The 10201-nt window shown below is 32.8% G+C and overlaps 1 long non-coding RNA gene across 1 annotated transcript; it reads right to left on the bottom strand.

Annotated features, from left to right (window-relative positions):
• Window positions 1-994: 994 nt before the first annotated feature.
• Window positions 995-3023, bottom strand: LOC132040617 (uncharacterized). Its single transcript, XR_009410732.1, has 2 exons — window positions 2850-3023; window positions 995-2733 (listed from the first exon to the last, which is right to left on the bottom strand). It is a non-coding gene; the product is annotated as an uncharacterized LOC132040617 (long non-coding RNA).
• Window positions 3024-10201: the final 7178 nt, after the last annotated feature.

Here is a 10201-nt window from a genome sequence, read left to right as displayed (position 1 = left end):
AGAATTTAATAGTATGTAAAAAGACATTTGACTTAAGTAGACATGGCATAGGTAGAACTAAGCAAACAAGATCAGACTTTTCTAGTTTAAGTAACCACATACAGAATATGTTACACACAAAGAGGGGTAACTGTAATTTAAACGACCATGACAAGAGCATAAACAAAGTGCAAAGAAGTCCAAGTGTATAAGGAGGGTGCAAGATTGCTCTTCAAATTGCAGTCAAGTTGTTAAATGATGACAATATGTGACAAGGATATGCAAGATCTATATACAGATGCAAATTCAGAGTGATGAAGAGGATGCAAAGGGAACACAAACATGCATTTTTTTTAACAGAGCTTTAAGGGGAAAAGAATCATGTAACTCTAAGTTCTGTGCTTCTCTTGAGTTCTTTCCTATCTATGTCTAATTTAAACATATATACACCCATATCCTTCACTTAAATATAGCTAGTTTGTTCTAGTGATAGTTTGTTTCCAATCTAAGTCTCTTGGGTCTAATGACAGTGTTCATATGGTCTCAAGGTCCTTCTATGGTGAGCATGCATCCCGTAAGCCATAGAAGTTCCATGGTGCTCTCTATATGGAGGGAAGGTGTTATGAACCCAAGCATTGCTTGATTCTACCTTAACCCTCTCCTCAGAGCACCTTTTAAAAAAACTCTTCTAAGCCATGTGACTTTTTTCACCTTTAGTCCCATAGAACCATATGAGGTTCTATCACTTAAACTGTTCACAACTAGGTGTCCACCAAATGCAAATACATGTATTCACAAGCAGACGAGGTCATTTAGGTACAAGTGAGGATTGTTCTTTGTTATTAGGGCCTAATTAAGTTCACACTGAGACATAGGATGAATCAAAGGGTCATCATACTATCCCTTAGGTTATTTTTAGCTTCACAAAATCATCACAGACTGGTCTAAGTACTCAACAAACCCAATCATATTATAAATTCCATCTAACTAAATCATAGAGATACACATGAACTGAATGATCAAGTGATGATAGCTAGGCATGCAATCATAGTGTTTTTAGATATGCAGACAAGCAAAGACATTAAATCATACAGATAAGTCATCAGGTTTCAGGTCAAAGGGCTCAGAGTAGTTTCAAAAAATGGACATAGCAAGCAAATTTCCATTGGCCCAATTTACCTTCAAATAAGATCATGAAAAGCACTTTGTGGTTTACAGCATGAATTCAGGTTTAATGTTCTAGTTTATGCTTTTCTGCATACTTCAATCATGGAACATACAAACACATGGATGGGAACCAATGCTATTCAAGAAAAGAGAAAGGAAAATATGTAAACAAGGAACTAGGCAGACTGGAATCTAATTTTCAAACTTTCAGTGTTGGTCTCTCAAACTTTCAATTTAGATAAACTCTAGAGGTTCTTAGTACCATTAAGTTCTCTGGATCAGAATACTGACCCTAGACAAGTCTTAAGAGATAGGTGCAAGTATATAGGCCACAAGAAACAAGGTTTTCATGTTTTAAGCAAATCACATAGTAAACATTCAAGTTCTCCCTTCCCTAAGTACTGACTCAACCTTTTAAAAGTGATTTAAGCTATCAATAGCTTGGTCCTTAGACAGAATCATTCATATCATCAAAACAATGCATATGCCAAGGTCATATAAATCTAAGTGGCTCCATTTTTTCTTTCCCCTCTCTTATTTTATCCCTGATATTAAAGAGACCAAACTTATAAAGCTATTTACCTTCATAATTTGTTATTAGTTAGTTAATGATCCATCAAGGGTCTACACCTTCCATTCTGGCAACCTCCTAATTGATTCCTATCCTTTTTAAACCCATTTTATTATAGTCATGACTTCATTAATGTCTAATGCTAGCTTAACAATGGTTAGATTGTCCAAAAAAAGACTGAACCCATTCAATTTTCCTCAGTTCAGACTTAACTCTGCCATATTCAGAACTATAAGCTAAGGTCTAAAGTGTTCAAGGAACTACATAGCACTTAGGATTCAATTAAAGGTTTAAATAGGCCTTAATACCTCACACATTAGCCTACAGAGTTTATTATTCAATTGATGGGAGCACTTCATACCATTATTCTAACAGAACACCTCATTAGACTGGTTGAACCATGTACCAAACATTAATTAATAGTTTTATACTATTACCTTAGTAAATACTAGATTAATTATTAACTAGTTATCATATTTAAACGTATGCTAACCATTTTTACACTATCATCCCAACAACCATTATATTAACAAGTAACTAAACATTCTACTAATCTAGAGCTAATCATAAATTTAAACAAGGATTTAACATAAACTAAAAGGGGAAGAAAATGATAAAGGCTTACCTTTTTTATGTGCAGCCTTAGTTAAGAATGAATTTGGAAACCTTGTGCTTTCAATCTCAACACTCAGCCTCACAAGGAAAGAAAAACAAGTAAATAAATATTTGGACTAATAAGACTCTACTTTTACAGTTAAGTCTTGAAAATTTTAAAACTGAGAGCTCAAATTTTCGAGTTATTTACTCAAAATTCAAGCTATGAGGGTTTCCAACTTCTTTTTTATGGTAAGGGTTGGGTTTCTGGTACCAAAGTTGCATTCAAAGACTTCAACCGATGTGGGACAACAAAATTTCTCAGGAATAAACACTCAATATAGGAAATTAACCCTTAGGATTTAAAGATAACAATCATATACGGTCAGATCTGATCCACTATGAGTCGATCCGAGCCAATCCTTGTCGAACCAATGAAAACCAATTCGTACAATCAATAATATGATAACAAGATGCAGAAAATCTCTTTGTTTAACTTGAAAATTAAAGGAAAAACGAAAAGGAAAGGAACTAATACCGTGTTTGGAGCCATTTCGAGTGAAAAAATGTTGAAGCATTAATTGTTGTATGCATTTGGATGCGTAAAAGCTGGCTGAGGTCTGAGACCTTTGAACATTTTCCATTTTTGGTGATGAGAGAGGTGAGAGAATGCAGGCGGCACCTAAGGTTTGTGATGGAAGAGGAAAGAGTGAGAGGGGGTAGGGGGAAAGGGGTGTTTGGTGTGAAATGAACATGAGGAGGGGTTTTTCCCCTCTTGATCTGATTATTTTGGGTCGGGTCGGTCCGTTTTGGGCTGGACCTGGTCCAAAATTAAAAGAAGAGGGAAGGGGCCCTTTTGTATATTAACTATATATACTCGCGTATACTAGGCATTTATACGTATGTAAGGGTAGGACGGGTGTTTTAATAAAACAGACAAACATTTAAACAACCAAATATTAATCCTAGTACTTAGTTATAATCAAATTATGACGTAATTAATTTAAAGCACGGCTAAAAGGTTCAATTTGCAAATAGATCCTTAATGGGTTTTAAAATCCAAATTGACTGTTGCAATTATAACCCTACTTAACCTAATCAACCAATTAAGATTAAATTACACTAATAGGCTTAATTAATTTGAACCAATGGATTTGGTCATTTTTAATTAAAGTCATTAGGAAGCCAATTTTTGCAAAATGACCCCAATTGCCTCAATCATGAATTGATTGGTTCAAATGTGGCCATAATGTAAACAATTAAATAATTAAAACCAATTTGCAATATTGACCCTCTAATTGATTAATTAATCCAATTAAGTACTAAAAACAATTTATTTAATTTCAACAAATTATGCAAACACGAAATTAAAGATTGAGGGGAAAAATGGTCAATTCTCTTAATTACTCAAATTCCTTGGATTAAAAGGGAATAAATCATTTGTTAATTTGACTTTTTGACAATCTAACAATTAAGTAAATAATTATTCAAAATTGTTTTGCTTTTTATTAATTCTAACAAAATACCAATTAACTCCTAAGTAATGTATAATGTCATAAAAATCACTTTATCAATTTAAAGAAGTAAAATATTGACCTAAACAATTTCTTACAAAATCATTTAAACCCTTTAAGATGCATGACTCATTTTATCTATCATCCAAGGACTCTGAGTAATTAAAATAAATTATAGGAGGTCAAAAATTAGGTGTTAACAACACCAATTGCAGTATTTGATTTCACATATGCGTGTTACAATCTCTATGATTCGTCTTTTCAATAATAAAATTCAAGGGCTTTTGAGATTGATCTTGAACTTGATGGATTTGATCTTGACTTGTATTTGAATTCAAGGGCTTTAACCCGATTTTACCGTATACAGACATGCATTTCATCCAAAAAGACATGATTTGGGGTTTCAAACCATGGGTTCAAAAATTTCAAATATAAAACTTGACTCATAAGTTTATATTTTATAAAAAAAAAGACCCATAAGTTGGTCGATATTTTTAACAATTACTCCCACCAACGATTTACCAACCTTAGCTTATTTCTACCATGTGGGAGGATTATATTAAAGAGTAGTTACATTACTATTCATGCTAAATTATTTTTTTCATGTAACTAAAGTTTGATCAATTGATGTTGTATTCTTTAGAAAGGACTTCTAGTAGCGTATTAGTTTTGTTATGAACTATGACTTGCTCATTTGGTAAGACTGTATAAGAATTGAGAATATTTTGAAAGTTTTCACAATTTGTGGGGTTTTTATGTCTATAAGAAAAAATACAACTTAAGAAATCCAAATATCATGTTCAAACATGGTTTCAAATCATGATTTCAAACCATGTCCAAACGGCTCCTTAGGGTGTTTTGCTAGAGTCTCGTGTACTTCAGATGTTTTTGTGGGATCTGTTAGTTTTTTGATGATTTCTACCGGAAGCATGAAAGTTGTAAGCTTTTAAATACTTGGAGGATGCTTTCTGCTAAGAGGTATATATTTTAAAGATGAAGTCTAAGTTTGGGATACAGAAGCGGCTCAATAAGTTTGGAGGCCTAAAGCCAAACTAATTAGAGGCCTTAAACTTTTGCCCAAAAAAAAAAAAGTTTTATTTGAATTCTATATTTTAGCATTTTGAGATGTAAAGTTGTAAAAAAGATGTTTTATAATCAATTTATAAAGAATGTACTCCTTCCATTTCAATTTATGTGATGTTTTGACTTGAAACAGAGTTTAAGAAGAAAAAAATTGAAACTTGTAATTTTAAAAGTTTAAAAGGTAAAAGTTTTTGTGAGTCTTATAACATGTGCATAGGCTACAAAAGCTTCTCATAAGGGTGAAATGCGAAAACGGAAAGTCTAAAGTTAAATTATTGTCAAATATAAAAATATGTCATTCTTTTTAAAACGGACTAATAAAAAAATTGTATCACATAAATTAAAACAAATGGAGTAAATTTTTACTTAAGATACTCAATACAAATATTAATAAGTTTAAGGGTGATTTTTGACCAAAACGGATATAGTTTTATATATTGTTTAGGGGTGATTTTCGACCTAAACGGATATAGTTCCTTTTTCCACATTCAACAGTATCTATGACTCTAAACCACCCATTGTATATTGTAAAATTTTCACAAACAGCTACCTTTTAACTCTTTCTAACAACCTATAACTACATATTCTATATTTACAATTCGTAACTAGATGATCCTATATTTATCTAGTAGTCGGGTATACCAAAATATAGCATAAATATAGCGGAAATACAGACGCGAGTTTAATATACGAGTGCTATATTTATGGAAACAAAATCGTTTCAATTTTAATTAGAATCGGTTATATTGTTCCACGATTCACGCAAATATCCTCCCATTCCATATCTGATTCCATATCTCATTCAAATGCCTAACAAATTCAAAAAAAAATTGAATTCAAACATTACAATAATATTTTTAACCAAAAATAAAAAGGTTGAAAAACCTTTGAAAAATAACAATATCAAAACGGTGAACATAGCTTGATTATCACGACGAATATATATTTGATTTCATCAAGTTGAGTTCATAATTGAGGTAACGATTTTTTCACCGCAAACTTTTTTTTTTTGTTCGTCTTTTCCCGAAATTGTTTCAGGCTAAATTGAATTTAACACATTCACGTATTCGAAAACAACGAGGATAATGACAAGCGTAAGCGCGTTGATCCGTCATTCGTTTTGGAACGATCGGAAAGTTTTTGTGAATTACAAAATTGATCTTTGTTGTGCTCATTGATAATTGCAATTACGATGAGTTAGTTTGTACGATTATAAATCAATTAGGCGTGGATCTTGTTAGGAAAACTATTTCAATAAAATATCTTTGTTGAAGGCGATTTTCAACCAATTGAAATACACAACGATATGGGAGTTCATGTGTACGTTGAGCTTAAGAGAGAAAACAGAGTTTTGGGGATGTATCCAATGTGCGTTAGTATTCATGATTTGGATGTTGAGGATTGTGCAACTGGTAATCGTATTATTGGAGATGATATGCTGCAAATTGGATATAGCGAGAATCGGGATGGTATGAAAGTTTGTGATTCTCTCGTAAACATCTTGTTGTTTTGTTTGGGAATGATAACAATTTGATAATTTCGAAACCGGAAGCGAAAGGAGTTTTTGTCGATCAAATTTACCAGGATAAGGAAAACTTTGAAAATTGCGATGACGAAATACGCAATTCGTGAAAGATTCAATTTCAAAACGAGAGAGATCGAATGCTATAAGGTATGATTTTCTAAATGTATTCGTAACGTAAAGTGCGATGTATTTTTGTTATATTTGTCTTGTATTGATATGATCCGTTAACTTATTTAGCACAACTCGTTAATTTTAAAAATGTTTGATGCAATATATTACGATATATTTTTTTATATATTTATACTTGTATTTAATTGATTCAATATGTACTATTTGAATTGTATTATGTAGCTACACTCTGTCTTGGTCGCCGAAATGTAAATGGAAATTCGAGCGTCGAGAATTGGGGATTACGAAATGTTCGGGGTTAGAGCTTTCGATGACGAACATACATGTCCGTCAAGGACAAGGTGTATTCACAAAGGCGAGGCAACAAGTTGGTTTATTGGAGAAGCGGTTGTGAAGGCGAAAATAACTAACCATAAAAGGAAGGTCACACACAGGGGATATAATAGATGATGTTAAGAATGAATTCGGCGTAGATGTTTCTTATATGATGGCATGGAGAGCTAGAGAGAAGGCTATAAAAGATTTCGAGAGGTGATCCGGTGATTCATACAAGAAGGTTTTGAAGATATATATACATACTTGATAAAACGTATCCTGGATCGCTCGTTAAAATGCATAAATCACCGAAAATGAGTTTATGTATTTGTTTGTAGCACTCAAAGCATTCATAAAGGGATTCGAGTGTTGTATACCAATAGTTGTAGTGGATGGTGCACACCTTAAATCAACGTATAATGGTACATTTGTGTCGGCAAGTACTTTGGATGGAGCAGGTATGTGTAATTCTATTCTACGAATGTTTTTTTTATAAATACAACATTATGCTTATTGATTTGCAAATAAAGCTGCTAAAAACATACTCTGGATGTATTCTTTGGTGTAAATTTGTGAATATTATATGATGAAATACCTTTGTAAATATGAGGTAAATATATTGTAAATATATACTATTGTTTTATAAATGATGGTGCTAAAAATACGAGGAGATCAAATTCGGTTGAAATATGTGTTGAATATATTATAAATATAAACTGATTTTTGTAGGTAATATCCTACCACTAGCGTATGGTGTGATAGATTCTGAGAATAATAAGTCGTGGACGTGGTTCTTTGAACTGTTCAAGCAGGCTTATGGTGTTAGGCAAAATATGTGTGTCGTGTCTGATAGACATGAAAGCATAATACACGCAGTTTCTAAGGTGTATCCTCTTGTTCCTCATTTGGCTTGTGTATGGCATTTGTGGAAAAATGTGACAAAGCAATACACAACAAACGGTGAGGTGTTGACTCCTATATTTTATTCACTAGCGAAAGCATACGAACCGAGATGAGTTCGATAAATTGATGGAGAAGATTGGGAATGTTGATATTCGGGTAAAACGATACCTAGAAGATCTTTGGAAGAGATAAATGGTCTAGGCTTTATTCACATTAATAGAGGATGGACAATGACTTCGAATATAGCCGAATGTATTAATGGAAAAGCTGGTTCTTTGCAAGAGAGTTACATATTTTTGATTTCCTTGAAGAAGTGAGGAAGATGTTTGGTAGATGGAATTGCACAAATAGAAAAAATGGTACCTATACATTCACAACACTGATGAGGCGGTATCAAGAGATGTTGTCGATCAACGAGTACAAATCAATACGAATGAGGGTATCTTTGTTTGCAACACAAAAATTTAATCTACATTTTTACTATATGTAATGTATATTTATATATATTCCTAATATGGTAAAACTGCTCAGGTAATGCTTGTTTATTTGTTAAATGGTTCTCAGGTTGAAGCGTCAACTGAATATGTTTACACAGTGAATGATGGACCGAGGCGTTTCATAATAGATTTGAAGAAGAAAACTTGCAGCTGCAGGATGTTCCAACTAGACGAGATACCGTGTTCTCGTGCATAGAGGATTGAAGAATAAAAATTTGATCATTGATGTATATTGTTCGGATTTATTCAAGCCGGAATTGTGAACACATATGATGTGCCGATTGATCCTCTTCCCGATGACCGAGTGGAATGTTCCTAAAAGTATATTAGATGAAGTTGTTATGCCACCGATCTATAAGAGACCCCAGAGGCCAAAAAGAAGAGGGACAAGCCATTACGGAGTTGATGATTGGTAAACGCAAATTCGTGCGGTAAATGTGGACGTCTTGGTCATAATAGGCGTTCGTGCGATAATCCGCCGCTCAATAAGAAGAATAAATAAGTCCATTTTGATTTTATTTGTTAAGACAATTCTACTTTAAATTTCAGTTAAAAATAAAAAATGAATTCATCTTGAATTCATATTGTTCTAGTATGATTGTATTTCACATCGTTGAACATCCGATGTTTTTCAATGTAATGCTATATTGGTGGTTAAATGGTATTTGGAAAGTCTACTCTATGTTAACCGATTAGACCTTTTGTTTTGGATTTATGATTTAATAGTTGTATTTCGTATATATTTTGGCTATATTTTAGTTGCATTTTGTATGATCTGGTAGATAATACTTATTACGGTTTTAATTAACTATATTTGATATATATTTTACATATATTTGAAGTGTATTTAGATGAAATTTTAAATTTTGTAACAAGCGTAATTTTAAAAAATGATCTTATGGAATATATAAAGTTATATTTTACGATATATATGTATTTAAATGGTTATATATACTACTTTGTTAAATGAATACATTTCACGAGATAATGAAAAATGGAATTTATGCATTGAAAAGATAACATACTTGAAAGAAACAACAATATAAAAACCATAAGGTGGTGTTCAATATTAATCATCCTAAAAAAGATTACGCACATGAAACAATATGTCCAAAATGAAAAAACGCAACAAAAGTCGCAACCAACTATGTTATTGTTCAACATGAAAATCAAAAACACAAATGAATTGGTGGCCTAATCAAGATCCTCTTTATCAAGCGCATCGTAATCAACTCGTCGGTCTAATTGGTCTTGGAGGTGCTCGTTATCACTTGACGCATTGTTGTTTGACTTATCCCATGCATAGTCGCATAAAAGGGCGCCGTATCTCATACGGAGTAACTTTGCATCGAATTCGGTTGGGATGACTGCACTTAAGCTCAAGTATTCAGTGAAGGCGGCCACATACACACCACAATCCCTGGAACAAAAATGATCAAAAAATTTACTTATCAAAACCCACGAAAAAAAAGATGTATTTATTGTGTTTTTTATTGGAAGAGATTCTTACATGCTAGATGGAGCTTGTTGCGGGAGATTGTCTACATTCACAATGTCAAAGTTGTCGGTTTGTTCTCTATTTACGTAAGAAGGATGTGTGGCAAAATCTATATCTGCCTTCTTCTCATAGAAATCAGTCATTTGTAGACGGTGTGTCACTAGAGTAGCCAACATTTTCACTCCGACTCTAACGACAGCATCATGCCCTGCAGCTCGGTATGAGTTGTATACGTAGATGGACCTGTTTGTAAAAAGAAAATATAAGAAAAAAACAAATATATAAAATTTGTAGAAAAATGAATGATCTTTTCATTGGATGAGAGCAGACCTGCTAGTGAATGATATCACAACCAAAATCCAGTGATTTTCCTCTTTTATGTTGACAGGAATTAGTACATTGTCAACAGTATACCATGGTACATTA

The sequence above is a fragment of the Lycium ferocissimum genome, chromosome 12, assembly GCF_029784015.1.
Source record: "Lycium ferocissimum isolate CSIRO_LF1 chromosome 12, AGI_CSIRO_Lferr_CH_V1, whole genome shotgun sequence".
Classification (NCBI taxonomy): domain Eukaryota; kingdom Viridiplantae; phylum Streptophyta; class Magnoliopsida; order Solanales; family Solanaceae; genus Lycium; species Lycium ferocissimum.
This window is presented reverse-complemented; position numbering and strand designations above follow the sequence as displayed.